Source organism: Microchirus variegatus (assembly GCF_963457635.1).
Source record: "Microchirus variegatus genome assembly, chromosome: 21".
Classification (NCBI taxonomy): Eukaryota; Metazoa; Chordata; class Actinopteri; order Pleuronectiformes; family Soleidae; genus Microchirus; species Microchirus variegatus.
The window spans coordinates 17,075,334-17,084,000 of NC_139822.1; positions in this window are offsets into that span (position 1 = coordinate 17,075,334).

Sequence of the window (8,667 nt, forward strand, 5' to 3'; positions counted from 1 at the left end):
GTCCAATTTTGGACCAAATTTTTTTTCTCCAAAAATGGTCACATTTTAGAGACATAGTATAGTATGACGTACTGCATAGTATAGTGTGACGTTTTTGTCAAGTTTTGGACAAAAAAAACGTTTTTCCAAAAAATTGTCAGAATCAAAAACGACATAGTATAGTATGTCGTTTTTGTCCAATTTTGGACCAAATTTTTTTTCTCCAAAAATGGTCACATTTTAGAGACATAGTATAGTATGACGTACTGCATAGTATAGTGTGACGTTTTTGTCAAGTTTTGGACCAAAAAAACGTTTTTTTTAAAAATTGTCAGAATCAAAAACGACATAGTATAGTATGTCGTTTTTGTCCAATTTTGGACCAAATTTTTTTTCTCCAAAAATGGTCACATTTTGGAGATATAGTATAGTATGACGTACTGCATAGTATAGTGTGACGTTTTTGTCAAGTTTTGGACCAAAAAAACGTTTTTCCAAAAAATTGTCAGAATCAAAAACGACATAGTATAGTATGTCGTTTTTGTCCAATTTTGGACCAAATTTTTTTTCTCCAAAAATGGTCACATTTTAGAGACATAGTATAGTATGACGTACTGCATAGTATAGTGTGACGTTTTTGTCAAGTTTTGGACCAAAAAACGTTTTTCCAAAAAATTGTCAGAATCAAAAACGACATAGTATAGTATGTCGTTTTTGTCCAATTTTGGACCAAATTTTTTTCTCCAAAAATGGTCACATTTTAGAGACATAGTATAGTATGACGTACTGCATAGTATAGTGTGACGTTTTTGTCAAGTTTTGGACCAAAAAAACGTTTTTCCAAAAAATTGTCAGAATCAAAAACGACATAGTATAGTATGTCGTTTTTGTCCAATTTTGGACCAAATTTTTTTTCTCCAAAAATGGTCACATTTTAGAGACATAGTATAGTATGACGTACTGCATAGTATAGTGTGATGTTTTTGTCAAGTTTTGGACCAAAAAAACGTTTTTCCAAAAAATTGTCAGAATCAAAAACGACATAGTATAGTATGTCGTTTTTGTCCAATTTTGGACCAAATTTTTTTTCTCCAAAAATGGTCACATTTTGGAGATATAGTATAGTATGACGTACTACATAGTATAGTGTGACGTTTTTGTCAAGTTTTGGACCAAAAAAACGTTTTTTTTTTAAATTGTCAGAATCAAAAACGACATAGTATAGTATGTCGTTTTTGTCCAATTTTGGACCAAATTTTTTTTCTCCAAAAATGGTCACATTTTAGAGACATAGTATAGTATGACGTACTGCATAGTATAGTGTGACGTTTTTGTCAAGTTTTGGACCAAAAAAACGTTTTTCAAAAAAATTGTCAGAATCAAAAACGACATAGTATAGTATGTCGTTTTTGTCCAATTTTGGACCAAATTTTTTTTCTCCAAAAATGGTCACATTTTGGAGATATAGTATAGTATGACGTACTACATAGTATAGTGTGACGTTTTTGTCAAGTTTTGGACCAAAAAAACGTTTTTCAAAAAAATTGTCAGAATCAAAAACGACATAGTATAGTATGTCGTTTTTGTCCAATTTTGGACCAAATTTTTTTTCTCCAAAAATGGTCACATTTTAGAGACATAGTATAGTATGACGTACTGCATAGTATAGTGTGACGTTTTTGTCAAGTTTTGGACCAAAAAAACGTTTTTCCAAAAAATTGTCAGAATCAAAAACGACATAGTATAGTATGTCGTTTTTGTCCAATTTTGGACCAAATTTTTTTTCTCCAAAAATGGTCACATTTTAGAGACATAGTATAGTATGACGTACTGCATAGTATAGTGTGACGTTTTTGTCAAGTTTTGGACCAAAAAAACGTTTTTCAAAAAATTGTCAGAATCAAAAACGACATAGTATAGTATGTCGTTTTTGTCCAATTTTGGACCAAATTTTTTTTCTCCAAAAATGGTCACATTTTGGAGATATAGTATAGTATGACGTACTACATAGTATAGTGTGACGTTTTTGTCAAGTTTTGGACCAAAAAAACGTTTTTCCAAAAAATTGTCAGAATCAAAAACGACATAGTATAGTATGTCGTTTTTGTCCAATTTTGGACCAAATTTTTTTCTCCAAAAATGGTCACATTTTAGAGACATAGTATAGTATGACGTACTGCATAGTATAGTGTGATGTTTTTGTCAAGTTTTGGACCAAAAAAACGTTTTTCCAAAAAATTGTCAGAATCAAAAACGACATAGTATAGTATGTCGTTTTTGTCAAATTTTGGACCAAATTTTTTTTCTCCAAAAATGGTCACATTTTGGAGATATAGTATAGTATGACGTACTACATAGTATAGTGTGACGTTTTTGTCAAGTTTTGGACCAAAAAAACGTTTTTTTTTAAATTGTCAGAATCAAAAACGACATAGTATAGTATGTCGTTTTTGTCCAATTTTGGACCAAATTTTTTTCTCCAAAAATGGTCACATTTTAGAGACATAGTATAGTATGACGTACTGCATAGTATAGTGTGACGTTTTTGTCAAGTTTTGGACCAAAAAAACGTTTTTCCAAAAAATTGTCAGAATCAAAAACGACATAGTATAGTATGTCGTTTTTGTCCAATTTTGGACCAAATTTTTTTTCTCCAAAAATGGTCACATTTTGGAGATATAGTATAGTATGACGTACTACATAGTATAGTGTGACGTTTTTGTCAAGTTTTGGACCAAAAAAACGTTTTTTTAAAAAAATTGTCAGAATCAAAAACGACATAGTATAGTATGTCGTTTTTGTCCAATTTTGGACCAAATTTTTTTTCTCCAAAAATGGTCACATTTTGGAGATATAGTATAGTATGACGTACTACATAGTATAGTGTGACGTTTTTGTCAAGTTTTGGACCAAAAAAACGTTTTTCAAAAAAATTGTCAGAATCAAAAACGACATAGTATAGTATGTCGTTTTTGTCCAATTTTGGACCAAATTTTTTTTCTCCAAAAATGGTCACATTTTGGAGATATAGTATAGTATGACGTACTACATAGTATAGTGTGACGTTTTTGTCAAGTTTTGGACCAAAAAAACGTTTTTTTTAAAAAATTGTCAGAATCAAAAACGACATAGTATAGTATGTCGTTTTTGTCCAATTTTGGACCAAATTTTTTTTCTCCAAAAATGGTCACATTTTGGAGATATAGTATAGTATGACGTACTACATAGTATAGTGTGACGTTTTTGTCAAGTTTTGGACCAAAAAAACGTTTTTCAAAAAAATTGTCAGAATCAAAAACGACATAGTATAGTATGTCGTTTTTGTCCAATTTTGGACCAAATTTTTTTTCTCCAAAAATGGTCACATTTTGGAGATATAGTATAGTATGACGTACTACATAGTATAGTGTGACGTTTTTGTCAAGTTTTGGACCAAAAAAACGTTTTTTTTTAAAATTGTCAGAATCAAAAACGACATAGTATAGTATGTCGTTTTTGTCCAATTTTGGACCAAATTTTTTTTCTCCAAAAATGGTCACATTTTAGAGACATAGTATAGTATGACGTACTGCATAGTATAGTGTGACGTTTTTGTCAAGTTTTGGACAAAAAAAACGTTTTTCCAAAAAATTGTCAGAATCAAAAACGACATAGTATAGTATGTCGTTTTTGTCCAATTTTGGACCAAATTTTTTTTCTCCAAAAATGGTCACATTTTAGAGACATAGTATAGTATGACGTACTGCATAGTATAGTGTGACGTTTTTGTCAAGTTTTGGACCAAAAAAACGTTTTTTTTAAAAATTGTCAGAATCAAAAACGACATAGTATAGTATGTCGTTTTTGTCCAATTTTGGACCAAATTTTTTTTCTCCAAAAATGGTCACATTTTGGAGATATAGTATAGTATGACGTACTGCATAGTATAGTGTGACGTTTTTGTCAAGTTTTGGACCAAAAAAACGTTTTTCCAAAAAATTGTCAGAATCAAAAACGACATAGTATAGTATGTCGTTTTTGTCCAATTTTGGACCAAATTTTTTTTCTCCAAAAATGGTCACATTTTAGAGACATAGTATAGTATGACGTACTGCATAGTATAGTGTGACGTTTTTGTCAAGTTTTGGACCAAAAAACGTTTTTCCAAAAAATTGTCAGAATCAAAAACGACATAGTATAGTATGTCGTTTTTGTCCAATTTTGGACCAAATTTTTTTCTCCAAAAATGGTCACATTTTAGAGACATAGTATAGTATGACGTACTGCATAGTATAGTGTGACGTTTTTGTCAAGTTTTGGACCAAAAAAACGTTTTTCCAAAAAATTGTCAGAATCAAAAACGACATAGTATAGTATGTCGTTTTTGTCCAATTTTGGACCAAATTTTTTTTCTCCAAAAATGGTCACATTTTAGAGACATAGTATAGTATGACGTACTGCATAGTATAGTGTGATGTTTTTGTCAAGTTTTGGACCAAAAAAACGTTTTTCAAAAAATTGTCAGAATCAAAAACGACATAGTATAGTATGTCGTTTTTGTCCAATTTTGGACCAAATTTTTTTTCTCCAAAAATGGTCACATTTTGGAGATATAGTATAGTATGACGTACTACATAGTATAGTGTGACGTTTTTGTCAAGTTTTGGACCAAAAAAACGTTTTTTTTTAAATTGTCAGAATCAAAAACGACATAGTATAGTATGTCGTTTTTGTCCAATTTTGGACCAAATTTTTTTCTCCAAAAATGGTCACATTTTAGAGACATAGTATAGTATGACGTACTGCATAGTATAGTGTGACGTTTTTGTCAAGTTTTGGACCAAAAAAACGTTTTTCAAAAAAATTGTCAGAATCAAAAACGACATAGTATAGTATGTCGTTTTTGTCCAATTTTGGACCAAATTTTTTTTCTCCAAAAATGGTCACATTTTGGAGATATAGTATAGTATGACGTACTACATAGTATAGTGTGACGTTTTTGTCAAGTTTTGGACCAAAAAAACGTTTTTCAAAAAAATTGTCAGAATCAAAAACGACATAGTATAGTATGTCGTTTTTGTCCAATTTTGGACCAAATTTTTTTTCTCCAAAAATGGTCACATTTTAGAGACATAGTATAGTATGACGTACTGCATAGTATAGTGTGACGTTTTTGTCAAGTTTTGGACCAAAAAAACGTTTTTCCAAAAAATTGTCAGAATCAAAAACGACATAGTATAGTATGTCGTTTTTGTCCAATTTTGGACCAAATTTTTTTTCTCCAAAAATGGTCACATTTTAGAGACATAGTATAGTATGACGTACTGCATAGTATAGTGTGACGTTTTTGTCAAGTTTTGGACCAAAAAAACGTTTTTCAAAAAAATTGTCAGAATCAAAAACGACATAGTATAGTATGTCGTTTTTGTCCAATTTTGGACCAAATTTTTTTTCTCCAAAAATGGTCACATTTTGGAGATATAGTATAGTATGACGTACTACATAGTATAGTGTGACGTTTTTGTCAAGTTTTGGACCAAAAAAACGTTTTTCAAAAAAATTGTCAGAATCAAAAACGACATAGTATAGTATGTCGTTTTTGTCCAATTTTGGACCAAATTTTTTTTCTCCAAAAATGGTCACATTTTGGAGATATAGTATAGTATGACGTACTACATAGTATAGTGTGACGTTTTTGTCAAGTTTTGGACCAAAAAAACGTTTTTTTTTTAAATTGTCAGAATCAAAAACGACATAGTATAGTATGTCGTTTTTGTCCAATTTTGGACCAAATTTTTTTTCTCCAAAAATGGTCACATTTTAGAGACATAGTATAGTATGACGTACTGCATAGTATAGTGTGACGTTTTTGTCAAGTTTTGGACCAAAAAAACGTTTTTCCAAAAAATTGTCAGAATCAAAAACGACATAGTATAGTATGTCGTTTTTGTCCAATTTTGGACCAAATTTTTTTTCTCCAAAAATGGTCACATTTTAGAGACATAGTATAGTATGACGTACTGCATAGTATAGTGTGACGTTTTTGTCAAGTTTTGGACCAAAAAAACGTTTTTTTTTAAAATTGTCAGAATCAAAAACGACATAGTATAGTATGTCGTTTTTGTCCAATTTTGGACCAAATTTTTTTTCTCCAAAAATGGTCACATTTTAGAGACATAGTATAGTATGACGTACTGCATAGTATAGTGTGACGTTTTTGTCAAGTTTTGGACCAAAAAAACGTTTTTCCAAAAAATTGTCAGAATCAAAAACGACATAGTATAGTATGTCGTTTTTGTCCAATTTTGGACCAAATTTTTTTTCTCCAAAAATGGTCACATTTTAGAGACATAGTATAGTATGACGTACTGCATAGTATAGTGTGACGTTTTTGTCAAGTTTTGGACCAAAAAAACGTTTTTCCAAAAAATTGTCAGAATCAAAAACGACATAGTATAGTATGTCGTTTTTGTCCAATTTTGGACCAAATTTTTTTTCTCCAAAAATGGTCACATTTTGGAGATATAGTATAGTATGATGTACTGCATAGTATAGTGTGACGTTTTTGTCAAGTTTTGGACCAAAAAAACGTTTTTTTTAAAAAATTGTCAGAATCAAAAACGACATAGTATAGTATGTCGTTTTTGTCCAATTTTGGACCAAATTTTTTTTCTCCAAAAATGGTCACATTTTGGAGATATAGTATAGTATGACGTACTACATAGTATAGTGTGACGTTTTTGTCAAGTTTTGGACCAAAAAAACGTTTTTCAAAAAAATTGTCAAATCAAAAACGACATAGTATAGTATGTCGTTTTTGTCCAATTTTGGACCAAATTTTTTTTCTCCAAAAATGGTCACATTTTAGAGACATAGTATAGTATGACGTACTGCATAGTATAGTGTGACGTTTTTGTCAAGTTTTGGACCAAAAAAACGTTTTTCCAAAAAATTGTCAGAATCAAAAACGACATAGTATAGTATGTCGTTTTTGTCCAATTTTGGACCAAATTTTTTTTCTCCAAAAATGGTCACATTGTAGAGACATAGTATAGTATGACGTACTGCATAGTATAGTGTGACGTTTTTGTCAAGTTTTGGACCAAAAAAACGTTTTTCCAAAAAATTGTCAGAATCAAAAACGACATAGTATAGTATGTCGTTTTTGTCCAATTTTGGACCAAATTTTTTTTCTCCAAAAATGGTCACATTTTAGAGACATAGTATAGTATGACGTACTGCATAGTATAGTGTGACGTTTTTGTCAAGTTTTGGACCAAAAAAACGTTTTTTTAAAAATTGTCAGAATCAAAAACGACATAGTATAGTATGTCGTTTTTGTCCAATTTTGGACCAAATTTTTTTTCTCCAAAAATGGTCACATTTTGGAGATATAGTATAGTATGACGTACTGCATAGTATAGTGTGACGTTTTTGTCAAGTTTTGGACCAAAAAAACGTTTTTCCAAAAAATTGTCAGAATCAAAAACGACATAGTATAGTATGTCGTTTTTGTCCAATTTTGGACCAAATTTTTTTTCTCCAAAAATGGTCACATTTTAGAGACATAGTATAGTATGACGTACTGCATAGTATAGTGTGACGTTTTTGTCAAGTTTTGGACCAAAAAACGTTTTTCCAAAAAATTGTCAGAATCAAAAACGACATAGTATAGTATGTCGTTTTTGTCCAATTTTGGACCAAATTTTTTTCTCCAAAAATGGTCACATTTTAGAGACATAGTATAGTATGACGTACTGCATAGTATAGTGTGACGTTTTTGTCAAGTTTTGGACCAAAAAAACGTTTTTCCAAAAAATTGTCAGAATCAAAAACGACATAGTATAGTATGTCGTTTTTGTCCAATTTTGGACCAAATTTTTTTTCTCCAAAAATGGTCACATTTTAGAGACATAGTATAGTATGACGTACTGCATAGTATAGTGTGATGTTTTTGTCAAGTTTTGGACCAAAAAAACGTTTTTCCAAAAAATTGTCAGAATCAAAAACGACATAGTATAGTATGTCGTTTTTGTCCAATTTTGGACCAAATTTTTTTTCTCCAAATGGTCACATTTTGGAGATATAGTATAGTATGACGTACTACATAGTATAGTGTGACGTTTTTGTCAAGTTTTGGACCAAAAAAACGTTTTTTTTTTAAATTGTCAGAATCAAAAACGACATAGTATAGTATGTCGTTTTTGTCCAATTTTGGACCAAATTTTTTTTCTCCAAAAATGGTCACATTTTAGAGACATAGTATAGTATGACGTACTGCATAGTATAGTGTGACGTTTTTGTCAAGTTTTGGACCAAAAAAACGTTTTTCAAAAAAATTGTCAGAATCAAAAACGACATAGTATAGTATGTCGTTTTTGTCCAATTTTGGACCAAATTTTTTTTCTCCAAAAATGGTCACATTTTGGAGATATAGTATAGTATGACGTACTACATAGTATAGTGTGACGTTTTTGTCAAGTTTTGGACCAAAAAACGTTTTCAAAAAATTGTCAGAATCAAAAACGACATAGTATAGTATGTCGTTTTTGTCAATTTTGGACCAAATTTTTTTTCTCCAAAAATGGTCACATTTTAGAGACATAGTATAGTATGACGTACTGCATAGTATAGTGTGACGTTTTTGTCAAGTTTTGGACCAAAAAACGTTTTTCCAAAAATTGTCAGAATCAAAAACGACATAGTATA